Raw genomic sequence first — 17132 nt, forward strand, 5'->3', positions numbered from 1 at the left:
ATCAATTTAGACTAACCTGCTCTCTATGAAGAGTGCAAAGGCAGAGAGAGCAAATCATACTAACCATATCTGGTTCTTTAAACCACTGTATTAAAGAAATATTTTTCTCCTCTCAGGAATAAGTTCAACTTGAGAACTGTACACTTATTTATGTTACTCAGATCTCACATTAGCAAAGAAAATTTAAGCATCTGTGTGCAAGAACATGTCTAATTGTTTTATATGGGAAGCATGCCAAACAGTGGATATTTGAAAGCTTTAGTGGAACAGGCACTTAAGACCACCGAAAAATGAAAAACAGATGACAAGGTAATGCAGCTGCGAGGGCCCCTCAGTCTATTTATTGCCCTGTTTTCTTATTAATAATGAAATATTAACTCAAACTGCTTACTCCATCTGCAAGAAAAGGAGGGGGACTTCTTTTAGGAAGATGGGCATGTCAATTATAATCCAGGATTCTTTGGAATACTCTTTCTAGCCAGAAAAATCCATGCTTTTTAACATCAGTATCTGAGTTGGGATCACACATCTAAAAGTATATTATATCTATTGTCTATTTAGTTAGACCTAATATAGCAATGATCACTTCCCTGCAAAGAGCTCCATTGACTTTGATGGGTATCTGCTCAAAAGATTCTTTCTGCGGGATTGTGGGGCCTTAGTCAACAGTTCATAACAGGGCCTTGGTGAATTGAGTATTAACTATTATGTTGTTGTATTATTACTACCAATAATATCTATTATTTATTTAGCACTGGCAGAGTGCTCAGAACTTTACAAGACAAAGAAAAGAACCACCCCATTCCAAATTACTATATTGGACCACAGTTACTGCTTTTTTCACAGCTGTTCAGGAAATGTAATGTTACCTAAAAGCTACAGATCGTCTTCTTAGTATCAGAGTGTATACAAGTTAGATCTTGGATAAATGTTTTTTGTTTGCTGGGAAGCACTTTTTAGTTTGATACAATCTGCTCTGCCTTCATCTCTTTCTCAGATAGTTTTATTTTCTTAAATGCAGCTGCTGCTTCCAGATTATAGCCACATGGGGAAGAAAAGATTGCATGGAGACACAATGATGCCTTTTGTGTTCAGAGTCTGCTACTGTTGAGAGGCTGCAGAGGACCCTGATCTTCTAGACCTTCAGTCTAGTGATTATGTAGTAGAGAAGCACCAATAACCTCCCATCTCTTCTTGTCCTCAAGATTTGACAGTGAGTGAGCTGCCAACCTCATTTCCCTCTCCTAGTTCCATAACTCTTTCTCCATTGGACCCAGTGGTATTCTTATTTCCCTGGTCTTTAATGGGAAAAAGTAGGAAGTCTGTGACTCCCCAAGGAGAGATGATCCTTGTGATATGGCCCAGTTCCCTGGTTCTCATTTTCTGGATTCCAGAGGATGGGGAATAAAGATCCTAGCCTGTTGCCCCATCTCCAAGACCAATATTGTGGGAAAGAAGTTCCCAGTCCAGTACCCCTCACTGAGATAAAGGGAGTGAGACTGAGAATCCTATTCTAATTTCTCTCTTCCTTAGGGCAGGGAGAGGAAGAGAAGATCTTGGCTTTGCACCATTCCCAAAACGAAGGAGAAAGACAGAAAAGGATCATTGCCTGGCCCCCTTCCTTAAGGTATCAGGTAGCAGCAGCAGACCGTGTCAAGAGAAGGGTGGTGGAATATTCAGCCAAATAAAATAGCTTGAATAAATAGAGCCCAGTAATCTTGAATAAATAGAGCCAAGCTACTGCATAGCTGTATGTTGGGCTCCATAAGCAGCCTAAGATGGTATTTTTTTCTGTTATTGGTTTGGTTTTTTGGGGCAGAACTACTTTGTCCTGGCTAAAAACACGATAGAAACTGCCTTTCTTGTGTTATATCTCTTCTTTCACTCTTAGGAGCATAATGAAATTAGGCTGTTAACCTTTTGCTTAGAGGAGACTTTTTATGTGATTTTTAAAAAATGTATTTTATTTTATTTTCCAAACTTCCAAAAAGATTTGGATCTGGTCATATATTTTTTTTTATTTTGGCCCATCTTTAATTGAAAATAGTTAGCACATTGGGCTTCATTCATCATTGGTATAAGTCAAGCAAACTCAGTGTGGTTACACCAGGGACTAATTTGCCTTAAAGTGTGCCTACAAATCCTATAAATGAGAGAAGGAGAACTGTACATTCGTGAACTAATAGCTCTTGATAAGTGAAAAAAGACATGATGAAGTCAGCTTTTCACTGACAAGCCTCTCAAGGCGACATAGCCTTGAGGCTGATGTAAGTCACTCTTCAAAGCTAGCAACATCATTCACCTTTTCAAATTTAGACTTTTTTTCTCTCCTTAACCCACCTTAACCTCCCCTTAGAATGACTATAATCAAGTGTTACAACAATACAGCATGTTGCCAAGGCATATTGAAAAAAAGAAAATCAACAATTCATTTGTTGGAGACTTTTTTTGTTCTGTTTTGTTTAGAAAACACTGGGAATAGAATGAAACTATGAAAGATCTGCCCAAATACAACCTAAAGAGGGCACCCAAAAGGAGAAAAAAACAGCCCATCAGAATCCTTAAAATGTTCAGAGGAAAGGAATGTACATACACAACTGTCAGGAGGTATCAGGACAAGCTCTGGTTCCTATGTATTACTTATCCTGATTACTTCAATGATAGCACTCCATTCACAGAAAGCACATAGTAATTTTGTTGCTCCACCATTATGAGTATGGGTTGTAAACTCACGACACATGATATATTTATATAGTTGAGAACAAGAAGAATAAGTTTTTTTCCTAAATATATATTGCAATCAATGCACAATCTAATCAGCCACACTTTCAAAAATAAAAAGGATGCCTAAAGATTTGTGAAAGACAATATGTGGCTGTGATAATAAATGTATAAACAGAAACACTGCTTTATGCTTCAATTATTGCAGTATCACTAAGTGACCATTAACCAGAAGGTGGTCACAATGAATCAGCATGAAGACAAACAATACAAATAAAATGGAATCGAGAGGTCAGATTTTCAAACCTTGCAATATTGAGTTGATCCTTGCAAAGGAAAGATCAGTATCAAATCTTAAAATAAATAAGAAAACTGTACTTTTCACTAAGGTGGGAAAAAAGCACACACTATGAATGACGATAATACATGATCAGTAATATCAACATATAACAGGTTCAGACAACTCATGGCCACAATGCATGTACAATACATGATCCAGGACTTAATCAGCATCAGGTTCACAGTGTGTTTTTTAATTTCAAGATTTCCAGTTTAGGAAACTCATACAGAAACGCAGGCCTGAAAAATATGATGGCGAAAATAACAAAAATGGAAAGAAACTGCTTTTAAACTGATTTTAAACAGTTAAGGGCAACTACAGGTGGAAACAATGGGCTTTTCAGCATAGCACTGAGCACTGGTGTAGAATTCCACTGCCCCAACAGAAGGATGAAGAAACAGTTCTCGTGGACCTTGAGCAGAGGGAATGTATCTCCTGCTGCTACATGCCAGAAGGGGGTGCAGGATATATTTCCCTTTGTGGCCTGCCAACTCTGTTGTCTGGATGTAGAAGGGTGGAACCATTATCCTGTCTCCTCCATGTCCCCTCTGAGGTGTCTAGTGCATTCCTTTGCAATGGGGAGAGCACAAAGCACCTTAGATCCTTCTTTTTCGTAGCAGGGGCCAACCACAATCTGGTCCAATGTAATCACAGGAAGTAAGGATGAGCAATCTATTCTAGTAAGCTTCTTATACTACCTCCATCACAGTGGTATTGGATAATAAACTTTTTGTTACCACAGAAAATGTCATTCTATGAGCAGAGGTTCACTATACAAGATAGCTGGAACAGCATTTATTATACAGTAGATGGAATTTCACCATATCAGAGTTCACTATAAACTGTATAAATGCTAATCCTGTGCCTAACAAAGAATAAAAATAGGTTCTATATGTATTTGTGGTTCATGAAAGTTAAAGATTCATAACATTGTTTTGGATACTGCCTGCTGCAGTAAAGTTCTGTGCATACTTCTACAAATGCATTTGAGTCCTGTCCTAAAACATATTTGTGACAACAGTACTAAGCAGAGCCATCTCATGATTGAGATAACTAGATTGGCATTTTAGGATGTGGAAAAATACCCATTGGAGACACAAGTGTGACTGTTAAATTGGTGTGAAATAATTCAACTTTGAATGTAGGTCTTAGATATAAAAAGCTAAGGCATAAAAGCATTGTGCTACCTAACCTCCTGCAGGCTAGGTATTTACAAAATTTGGTGTATTTCTTCCTTATGCTGCAATGTCTCTAAGCCTATCTGGCAAAGGTGACAGGGTGTCATGACTGTGAGAAAGAATGATGAGCATTATCATTCTTCCTTCTCTGAAACACGCTTGGGAAAAAATAATTCAGCTTCAAGTCATTTCAAATGAATCCAGGTTCTAAATGTTCTACTGCATGGTTCTTGGGAGGATGGCGCGTAATCCACCAGAAATTAGCCATGTGTTGCTTTTTGTACTCTCCTAATTTATGGATCTCTCTATTCAGAAGAAGGTACAGTATGCCTTATCACCAACACCTACATCCATAAATTCCAGGCCAATGAAGATGAAATGCTGGGTTTTTTCTGTCAATTTGGGATGTGTGTTTGTGAATATAATATGCAGTACAATAAATGGTAGTCTAAACCTTTAAAAAGCTACAGAAAAAAACTGTAAATTTATTTTGTCACAGATATAGGTATTTTTTATTAAAAAGCTTCATAAACATGAATGACGAGATAAAGGGACAAATTCAATGCTAATAGTTGTGATACAAGTCCCTTGAAGTCAATCAACTCTTATTGATTACACCAGTTATTAATTTGGCTCACCAGTATTTAGTAATCTAATACCAGAAAGGTCTACGTGATGAAGAGGAAGACATAATATGCATTATGTCATGAAGAACATTCACAATAATGATAGCTGGATAATAGGTCACAAAAGGAATAATTTTCCTCATTCTCTCTCTGGACACATCATTCACATTACAGAATCAATTAACAGGACTAATGTATGAAGGACTTTGCCTGAGAAGCACAGGGATACTCAATGTAATCAAGAAAACCCTGGTAAAAAAGGGAGAGTGAAAACATAAATTTGAGTCAAAAGAAACATTGCTGAATTTCTGAATTGGAATATTTGGGGGATCTCTTGATTGCTCACAGTTTGAATTAAACCTTCAACGTAGTAGAAAAACTCCCTATATCTCCAATTCATAAGGCTTCTCCATTAAGAAACTTTGGTCTTTTCTATTTAAATACTGTCAAGGTTCCTCCCCCACTCTGAACTCTAGGGTACAGATGTGGGGACCTGCATGAAAACCTCCTAAACTTACTTTCACCAGCTTAGGTTAAAATTTCCCCAAGGTACAAATTAATTTTATCCTTTGTCCCTGGATCTCCACTGCCACCACCAAACTCTAACTGGGTTTACTGGGAAACGTAGTTTGGACATGTCTTTCCCCCCCAAAATCCTCCCAACCCTTGCACCCCACTTCCTGGGAAAGGTTTGGTAAAAATCCTCACCAACTTGCATAGGTGACCACAGACCCAAACCCTTGGATCTGAGAACAATGAAAGAGCATTCAGTTTTCTTACAAGAAGACTTTAATAGAAGTAAAGAAATCCCCTCTGTAAACTCAGGATGGTAGATACCTTACAGGGTAATTAGATTCAAAACATAGAGAATCCCTCTAGGCAAAACCTTAAGTTACAAAAAAGACACATAGACAGGAATAGTCATTCTATTCAGCACAGTTCCTTTCTCAGTCATTTAAAGAAATCATAATCTAACACATACCTAGCTAGATTACTTACTAAAAGTTCTAAGACTCCATTCCTGGTCTATCCCCGGCAAAAGCAGCATACAGACAGACACAGACCCTTTGTTTCTCTCCCTCCTCCCAGCTTTTGAAAGTATCTTGTCTCCTCATTGGTCATTTTGGTCAGGTGCCAGCGAGGTTACCTTTAGCTTCTTAACCCTTTACAGGTGAGAGGAGTTTTCTTCTGGCCAGGAGGGATTTTAAAGGGGTTTGCCCTTCCCTTTATATTTATGACAAATACACTGTTCACTTGAAAAAGAGTGAATCTGACCATATATTAAGCATTGCTTCTATCTCACACAAATAAACATATTGTTGTCCCTTGTTACCCTGAGTGGCTAGTCAAAGTTTTGGGTCCTGGAGGTGTTCCACTTGGAAGTAGAAATCAATGGAGTCTGGAATTCTCGTGTATGCAGTCTTGTTTACTCACAAGGGATGCACAAAGTCCTGTTTCTCAAAGTCCCCCAAACTGGCATTTTCAAGGATCATAGTGTACTTACAAGCTTCTTCTTAAAACCAGCAAAGAGTCCTGTGGCACCTTATAGACTAACAGACATACTGGAGCATAAGCTTTCGGGGGTGAATACCCACTTCGTCAGGTGCACTTCTTCTTTGCTTTCTTGCTTTCTGCCTTTGCCTCTCTCTGTGTGTTCTTGTCTGTTCTCAGTTTGTGTTCTCTCTCTATCTCACACACACCCCCCCCCACCAAAAAACAACATTGACCCAAAAGCTCCTCGGCAAGTTCACACATTATTTTTATCTTAGATGGGAGCATAGGCTCAGAGTTATATTAATTGAAGGGTGAGTTCACACATATCAATCTCAGTGGGGTTTTAACGAGCCCATAACAAGGTTTCACCCAGCTCATAACAACATACAAACAGAGTCTTCTCTAATCACTAGTGGTCTCTGTCACTAATAAAAGCTTTCCTTGTATTTTTGAGAAACATAGCATTCTGATTGTCAAAGCACGCTAAACCTGGAATCCTCTCTGATTCAAGATTTAAGAGACTTCTGTTTTATGTCTTTGCCATGTGGTAAAGCTGATGATTATGCTGGAATCCAACATCCAAAGTTTTGTTAATCGTTTTTCTGAAGATCAGGGCATTACTGAGCACAAACTGAGGGCAAACAGTGGTAGATATTAATGATGTTTATTCTTATTAATTCAGTTCCAAGTCTATGGCTCACTTTTGTCATATATGAACACATCTCAGTAATAAAATAATATATCAGGGCAGAGGTTTTCAAAGCCACCTAGGGACCTGGAACCTAATTCCCATGAATTTGAATGGGTGAGCATTGAAAGGCAATGGCAGCTTTAAAAATCTCAGCCAAAATGAAAAGAAAAATATGTCATTTGAAAGATACGAACATTAGAAACAATCTAGCAAAATCCAGGAAAAAACATAAAATATAAATATTACATTTGAAGAATAATGGAGTTGGTCAAAAACCCTTTTCTTTTTCTTGTAAAAATGTTTGAATATGGAAATCTATGAAACAAAAAATCTTCATTTATTTTAGAAATGTCCAATTCAAAATTTAAAAAAAAATCTCAAATGACATAGTTCCGTGAAACATTTTGTTTTTACAAAACCTCACTTCTCAGTAGAAAAATTTTTGCTTGAAATATTTTAACCAGCTCTAGATAATGTGCATATAAGTCACTCACAAGAGAAAGTGAGGCTCACTTTGCAAAGTGAACCCATGTCAAGAGAAAGGAAGTGGAAAACTCTCTGTAATAAGATAAGGAAAGAACATCATATCAATTTTCTGGATTTCATTTGTTTGCTCTGATGACCTAATAAATATTTAAATGCCATTTTTGTAGTGTATTTAATTTTATTTTAATTAAACAAGGAAAGGAAAATCATCTGCCATTTCAGAGAGCTAAGACCATATTAGTTAGCCAAAAGACAGAAACTTGGGAATTAAGTGCTCTGTAAGAGCTAGATGCTATCATTATAACCAGTAGATCAAAGCCTGTGCTGTTGCAAGGGTATAATTTGTAAAGTCTTGTGTAAAACAAGCCAAAAAAGGCTAAGAAAAATTGGTCAGTAACACACTGTCAATGCCAGCAATGATTGAACCTAGTGATAGTCTGAAAAAGAAAAGTGCTAACCAATGCTTGTAGCAGTTTCTATCACTTCACACAGACTCAACAGACATTCTAGGCCTCAGAGTGACATTTGGGGGTTTTGTATGTGCTGGTTTTGTTGTGTGAGTGGCTGTGTTGATTTATGGAAGTGAGGTTGTGCTGGGAGATTTGTATTGATTTGTGATGGAGGAGACTGAGGATGGGGAGTGCTGCAGTGAAAGGCTATGTACGTTTGGGTTGGCATCTATGCTGGTTATGTAGATTTAAATTTGGGGGGTTGTGCTGGGAGATTTGTGTGAGTGACAAAAAAGGGGTGTAGAGTGCGTTACGAGGCTGTGTGTATGTGTTATTGTATGTGCTGATTGTGTTGTTGTGTGGGTGGTTGTGTTGATTTGTCTTTGAGGGGAGGTTGCGCTGGGAGATTTGTATTGACGTGTCTGGGTGGCAGTTGGGCCAAATAATATATGATCTGTGCAGTCTCCATCACACACCCAGTGAAATTGTTGAATGCAAGTTAGTGTAGAGCAAGGATGGTGACTGGTTAAGTTACCTCAGATATCACCATGGCTTAAGACATCTGGCATGGTATAGCTACATGCCTTACTCACACAGATGTAATTTGTAATGTCAAAATGGCTGAAAACTTAAAAACTGGACAGCAACAGACTATAAAGGCCATTGACATTTCATTCAGATGAGATTCAGACCAAAAAGAGTCCTCAGCCATGCTTGAAGCTGTTTCCATTGTGTCACACTAACTGTATAGACATTCTAAGCTTCAGAGTAACATACAAAGTGACAATCCTAGAGTCTTATTTTGTAGATTACTACTCAGGATCTTTTGTTCTGATGAGTTAGTTAAATATGTATGTTGGTTAATGTTAACACCTTTGTTTTGTAACCCTTCTGCCCGTCAGAGTTGGCAGCAACAAGGGCCGGGTTCAATATCTAGGGGATCCATTCCAATAACACAATGCAAACCGGCTCGAGCCCCCACCCAGTGACCTGGGACAAATATATACCACCCCCGCTGGGCGCCTCCAAGAGGCAATACTTCCCCTCTCGCAAGCACATAGTCTGAGTGTAGCAAAAGCCTTTTAATAATAGAGAGAAACAATGTGGCATTATGTTGGGGAAACACCACCAACAGGATTCATAACACAACCCATGAGCAAAAAAACCCACCCCAAGCAAATTGGGGCATGCCCTTTTCCCTTTGGTTCTTGAGTCCAGCAACCCCAAATCACCCAAAGTCCCAAAAGTCCAATGACCCAAAAGTCTCTGTCCCTGGTCAGGGTAGCCCCAGAGTTCGAAAGTTTATCTGCGGAGCTTTACCTCCCAGCGTGGGCGGAGATGGGACGGGGGTAAGAGGCACCTTACATGATCTGAAGCTGACCACCCCATAGCTCCATAGCTGCGCTCCGCTCCGCCAGCAGCCCCACGAACTCCTTCGCTCAGCTCCGCGGCCCACAAGCAGCTCCTGCCATCCACGAACTGCTCCGCGTCAAACTGCTTCACCAGCCTGTCCACAAGGCACTCCAGCCGTCCCGCAAACTGCTCCACAATATATCTTCAGGCTCCCCCACTACTTAACACAACACTCAGTGATTTCAGCTCTTAGGTGAATTCAGCTTGTAGTAGGGGAGCCCCAGTGCTGGTGCACTATTAGCCCAAAGTGAGCTCAGCAGCCTATAACTAGACTTCTAATGAAATCAAAATTAGCTCTGATATTCCACAGTGGAGAGAGGAGGAAGTGCAATTAGCATGTAAGGCCCTCACCAAGGGGCCCATGCCACCAAGTATTAATACTTGTCCCCAGCCTCTCTCCTTTCACAGACTTTTGGAACCCATGACCCTTGCCTAGCGAGTGCTACTTAGTTGATGGTGAATCCCTCCATCATAACAAAAGGCCACATACAGTTCCAAGCACAGTTCCCATAATCAGGGTAATAACAATTTATTCTTCCTGCCCCAATAACAGAGACACTGGGGATCCCACAGCAGCCAAAGTGACCATTTGGGCAGCTATGGTCTCATTCTAGGCGGGGTGGGTGTGCCTATGCAAATGAGATCGGCCCCTGAAGTTCTTTTCCACAACTTGCCACACCTCACCACCAGATGTCAGGGTGGAGCTCATCCTGACACTGCTTACAGTTCTATAAATTAGATACAGATATATGCATATATTTTAGAGATGACCCTACATTTGGAGGATTTGGGTTCCTCACTCCCATAGGGTATATCTACACTGCAATAAAACACCCGTGGCTGACCCAGATCAGCTGACTTGGGCTTGTGGGACTTGGGCTGCAAGACTATAAAATTTCACTGTAGACATTCAGGCCTGGGCTAGAGAAGGGGTTCTCAAACTGGGGCTTGGGACCCTTCAGGGGGTCACGAGGTTATTACATGGGGGTCGTGAGCTGTCAAACTCCACCCCAAACTCCGCTTTGCTTCCAGCATTTAGAATGGTGTTAAATATATTAAATAGTGCATAAATATAGAATATATATATAGAATATATAACAGAATATATATATATAGAATGGTGTTAAATATATAAAAAAGAGGCTTGCTATGTGAAAGGGATCACCAGTACAGAAGTTTGAGAACCACTGGGCTAGAGCCAGGGCTCTGGGACCCTTGTGGGGTCTCAGAGCCCGGGCTGCAACCCAAGCCCAAATGTCTACACTGCAATTTTATAGCCCTTCGGCCAGAACTCCTTGAGCCCAAACACCTTGACCCGGCCAAGCTGCAAGCGTTATATTGTAGTGTAGACGTATCCTTAGGGTCCTTTGAAAACCCCAAATCACCAACAATATAAAGGAAAATCCACGTGTGTCTATCATATTAGATAGTTACAGAAAAAGCAAAGAGGAGAAACTTTACTACCATCTTTCCTCACCCTCATTTTTCTTTTATAGCCTTATTTACCACAATGGCTGTAGGAATTTTCCTTTAAAATGATCACACACTTTAATTGGAAAGGTATTACTACCTTCTCTCCTCTTGCTCTGATCAAACATCATAGCCCTCCCGCCAGTGTATACCTTTAACCCCCAACATATGCCATCCATGCTGGGCTTACTATTTACATCATCCTGTCTTAAACTGAATCAAAGTCAGAGATAAAATCACTTCATTTTTCTTTAAAGACTAATTCAGGAGAAAATCTGGTAGCCTTTTTGGTCTGTTGTGTCAGTTAAATGTTGCACTGATAAACATTAATGCTATGGAACCTTGGAACAATGTACTTTGTATATACATTTTAAATGCCTGACCTGGAATAACTTTGCACGGTCTAAAATAGATACATATTTTGGTAGACATATTCATTTTGATGTTGATAATTTGTAATCAAGAGACCATATCAAAGGAACTCTTGTAGTCTGTCAGGTAAATATTTAGTTTAATATGTATATATTTTTTTGAAACCCATTACATGCCTGATAAGCTGTATTTAAATTCATGAATTATTATTTTAAAAATAGATTTTAATGTTGACTTTTCAGAAAATGTGAATTCCTAACTTGATAAACCATCATGGCTCCTTTATTTTGGCCATGTAACTGCTATATACTACCACTAAATCCATTGTGTTAAAAATACATATTTAGCCTCAACTTGTTTATGGGATTTTTTTCCTTTAAAATAACCCCAAGATGCACTAGCCTCCATCACAAATTAACAACCAGTAATATTTTAGTCTTTACAAAAACACTTAAGAATTTTATAAACATAAGTGATATTTACATGCATAATATTTTATTGATTTTTACATACACACCAAAAATCACTCTTGGACACAGCAAGCTAATTTTCAACTCCGATTAAATTTTTATGGCCATGATGCAAGCCCTAAAAAATAAAATAAGAAGAAAAAAAACCCGGTAGAATGGAAGTACTGACATTTGCAGGGTGAGTTCAGCTATTGTGATACAGCTGATGAAACACTCAAGGTTTCCATTGGGGTCAAGGCCTTCATTGTTTCTTCTGTATATCTCTTGTCATTTCCTTATCAGAGCAGTGGAAGCTGAATATGTTCATTATGCAAAGTATATGGTGCTGGATGACTGCAATATTGATATTTTATTCACATATAGCTTTACTTTGACCTGGACAAAACAGCCCTCCTTCATCGTGACAATAATTGAGTTTTTCTTGCTCCCTAATTTTGGGAGCCTTTTGAGCAAAAGACTGCCATTTTGTGTATGACTGCAGTAAATTTTGCACTTTTCTTAACTGAACCATTATTCTGTTTGGTGTTTAGAGGTGACCAACAGGCTCATTTGATTTTCGACCCTAGATAAGAATTACAATGAGGTCCTGTGAGGAAAAGGAACATATGTTGGTTGTATCAGCCATAGCCAAAATATAAAAATAACACTATTTTTACTAATTTGCTGGATGTATGTGCATTTCAAAGCAAAGATAGTTAAACTGCATGTTGTTTGAGGTTTTGCAAGGCTCAAAAGACTAGTATGAGTTAGCAAAGAACTTTCCCCCGCAATTTAAATCTGTGAGATTGGGGTGTTTTGTTTCTCTCAGAGAGTGATTGAATTTTTTAAAAATCTGGTTAAAGGGGAATCTATGCTTTGTATCAGGAAGAAGAACTCCACAAAAATAAGGCTGGAACAAGTTGGTGGCTTGTATCTGATATACATAGATTGTGTATCTATTTTTATAGTAGATTTTTTTCATTTGCTCCTTTTTTCATCTCTGTTGAGCAAAAGGCAAACTCAGTACTTGAATTCAGGTTAAAATTTCAAATCAATGATGTCTGAGTGGGTTTAAAATTAGGCAGAGTTAATTCACCTATGCCTAGTCCTAGAATTTTACATTCCCTGACATCCAAAAGATACCTGAATTCATCCAATAACTGTACTTAAACCACAATCTACTAGTGCAGAACCATGCACTCAAGTGGAGTCCTACCACCTGTAATTCAACTCCGCAATCTAGCAGATCTCAATCCAAGAGTGGGTTTTCTGTTTGTACCTCTTTTTCCCTACTCTTGCAGATTTTAAACAGTTCTACTCTGTGTTTATATAACAATACCAAAATCTCAGTCTTTTCTAGTAGCAAGCAAAATTTTATTCAGTTGTCACATTAAATCAAGTCTGTAATAGACGATGGAAGAGTGAAAGAATATTTGTAATGAACTATTGATTGGCAATGAAGAGAAAGAAGGTGCCATCATAATTCTAATTTGCTTAGTAAGTACAATATGCATGTATGAAAACAAAGGATGATCAAGTTGCCATATCACATGGACAGTGCCGTGCCCTTGTTTCAGTGAGTAATTTGCCTTGGACAATGCAAAAAACTAATGACTCCTTCACCATCTCTGATCCCCTACCATGCAAGAAAGCACTGGGGGACCAGGGTGGTGGTGATAATTTCATCCAAATTGTCTGCTACCAATGACAGCAATGTATGTGATGTACTACTTAGAATTACAGCTGCATTACAAAACTCTGTTGGGAATGGTGTTACAAAAACTCTGTAATAAGACATAGAGTGTGATCTTATTGCAGCAACTCATTAACAGGATTTTAGACATTATATTAAACATTATCAGTGAGATCTAGCACATTAAATGATGCAGGTGGAAATCTTCTAAAACTCTAGAGTTCATTTATATGTTATTTGTGTTTTATGAATAAGTAATTTTATAATTATTATATAATCAGATATGCACATTAGAATATGATTTAAAATTCCTCATAACATACCACTAAATAGACTACCTAGAAATAGCAGTCTTCCTACCTTTTTATAATACCATAAATCTAAATATCATTATATTTTTTCTTCATTTAATCAATGCAATTGGTAGATAACATATTCTTTATATAAGAATACATTATGAAAAGCATTGACAGAAACAGGATCAGGACTACTCACTATTCCTTTTAAAAATGTAGTATCTGTTCATTATTTGAGGTGTTCAGATCTCTGGGATGAGATGTAGCATATGAAATTTTAGGGGGACTGATTTCTTTTTGGGAGATATTAAAAGAGGGTTAAAATCAGGTTTACAATGGGAAGCTAATTTCAGACCTAATTGGCTACTGCTGTTCTATAATCTAAGCATTTATACTGGGCCCATCACTGTGCTAGCAGAGTGCTTGTTTAAGTGCCGCAGAATTAGATCCTAGAATCACTGCATTAATCCTATTTGTTTTCTTTCTTAAATTGTGACGCATTTGGGGAAACCTGCAAAATATTATTGGACATTGGAAAACCAATCTTCAAAATAAGGCACAGGTATAGTTATAAAATACACATTTAATTCTTCCAGGTTATTGGGAGATAATGCAGCTGTGCTCCCAGAGTACAACCTTAATAGTCACCTCTGGTTGCCATGGCTTTCTGCAGAAATAATAGCCTGTGGTCATTTTGAATACTATCATTATTTCTCATCTGATTAAATTCAAACATTTGCTGGGTAGGCTAGCAATTGCAGATAGGTTGGGACAGTTGTCATAATTCTAATAAAAGCTTAATGAAACTTCTTAACTATCTCACATGTCCAGGTGGACTGGAGCTGTATTTTAATACCTATTGTTGCTGTAGTAACCTCATCCCATGCTGTTGGCTTCTGCAGAAACAATATGTCACTGTGACATGCCCTTTGGCAATTTTATGTTTCTCTCAAAATGAGAGAGTGCTTACCAATGAATCTCTGGGGCTTCTCAAAGAGAAATATAGGTAATTATCCAAAGTGATTCTCATTTCTCATGAAATACCTTTTAAGTGGCAGCATTTCTCTCTCTCTCTCTCTCTCTCTCTCTCTCTCTCTCTCACACACACACATATAAAATCTATGTTTAGCATTTGGTAATGTTTCTATTTAAAAACATATGTGTGTATGCACACACACCTTCTTTACAGCTTAGCAAAACAGTGACATTTGTAAAGAGTCATCTTATAGACTGATAATGTATATTCAAGGTAGCTCAGTGGTTTGAGCATTGGCCTGCTAAACCCAGGGTTGTGAGTTCAATCCTTGAGGGGGCCATTTAGGGATCTGGGGCAAAAATTGGGGATTGGTCCTGCTTCAAGCAGGGGGTTGGACTAGATGACCTCCTGAGGTCCCTTCCAACCCTAGCCTTCTATGAAGTCCATTCTTTGTGGAAATTGTTCCAGAAACCTGGCTCCTTGCTCAACTGATGTTCTACCATTAATTGTCCACAATAAAAAATATATATAGCTAAATTAGATGTTTAAATTTAAAAAAATGGAACCTGATACAGTGTGTGCCAAGCTTAAACAATACAAATTAGATGATTCTATGTGATATCTCTTCTTCCTTACTTAATTACTCATGCGTTTAAAGATAGGTACATGCTTAAGTACTTTACTGAATTAGGGACTTCATTTTGTTACTGTCTAAATTAGAGCCAAAATTCGCAAAGCTCCCTCAAATCCTTTCACTTCAGTGGGAGTTAAGGTCATCCTGCACATTGTGGTACTGGGGGCCTTTAGCATCCAATCCAATCAGTGCATGTGAACACATATTCTGGGGGAGGGAAACAATATATCAATTGACAGTCATTGGCCACCTTGTGTATTTTTCCTCTGCAAGGCATTCAGATACTATGGTATAAGATTCTAGGACAAAGAGAATAGAAAAAGGCTGTGACCTGTTTCCTATCAGTTCAGCTTGTTATATGGCAACAGAATAATGAAATATATGCTCAGTAGTCTCAGTCTAACCTTCATAACAAAAAAGGTTCTTCTATAATATTTTCTTTGCATGAACCTACAGGGAATCAAAAAGGTCAATCAAACACAGACATTTCAGACAAACAAATTAATCCAGAATAAATCATAAACACAGTTGGCAGTGCAAAAAAATAAAAAAATCACATCAGAAAGAGCCTAAAAACCTGTTCCATTCCCATGCCACAGCACCTATCTAAGATTCTATTTATGCAACAGTTACTCCCACTGAATAGCACTTTATGTAAGTAGTTCCATTGACTTCATGAAGTCACTTATGCAATTGTACTTCCAAGTTTACCATGCATTGACATCAGAGGGATTACTTGTGTGAGAAAGTGCAACCAAGAAAGGTTGAGTAATGCATACAGAATTGGACCATATACTGCTATATATATACATACTACATATATTGGACCATATACTGGTAGTTTGAGCTACTCACCCTGTCAGTTGTAGGCAAATCGAACTAAAATGATACAATGATGGCTTCTATACCTGTAGTTGGTGGGTCCTTCTGCTGTTGACTCTATTGTGATAAACATCAGCAAACACATATTTTAATATTTGGGCCAATAGATAGGTCGCAGATCTGCTTCCTGTGTGCATTCAAAAAAGGTACTAATTTTAAGACTACAATTACAATTTAAGTTGCTAATAATGAGAATAATGCGTCTGATAAACTCAGGGTTCCCAAAAATTCTCATAACATGGAATACAAGTTAACAGAGAAACTGTCTTGTGGATATCTTCCTCTTGTATAGGCAATCAAATAGCATCCCTGAGGCAAGTAAAGCCTCTCCTCAGTGTAAAATTAATATGAAGAAAGTATTTAATGTATTTTAGCTGACTTTTTAAAAATGTGGCAGGTAGAAACAAGCAGATAAAGCCAGCACCATGTCACAAGACAGCTTTCTACAGACCACCAGCAAATGCTTCTCAGATTAATGTTGGTCTATGGACCAAAATTTAGAGCCACCACAGTATATTTTAAATGTGACTGTGTAAAAATGACACTTTTTTACCCTATTTATATAATCCTTGTGTATATTTAGAATAGTATCTGACAGTGAAACAAATAATTTCTCCTTCTGTTAATTTCTTGTAAATATTTAAGAGTCGATACAGCTATAGGAAAGTGAGCTAAAGTCCTTTATGGCTAATGCATCATCTGTAGATTTGTGAACTACATTCAAAAGGCTATAGTGCCGTTGATGATGCAAATGTAGCCTGACCTTCAGATCTCAGGTTAAGCTTGCTAGTTTTGCAATTAGAAAAAACAAAACCAACAAACAAAACCCATGTTTAACTTTCAGTCTGAGCACATTTGATCTGGAGGTCATTGGGAGAAAAATGAACATGGACACAACAATGCCATTTTTACAGAGCTGTACAGCACAAGTGCAGTTTGAAACTAAAGGATTTTCATGCTTA

Source organism: Lepidochelys olivacea, assembly GCF_965140295.1.
Source record: "Lepidochelys olivacea isolate rLepOli2 genome assembly, chromosome: 5".
In the NCBI taxonomy this organism is placed as follows: domain Eukaryota; kingdom Metazoa; phylum Chordata; order Testudines; family Cheloniidae; genus Lepidochelys; species Lepidochelys olivacea.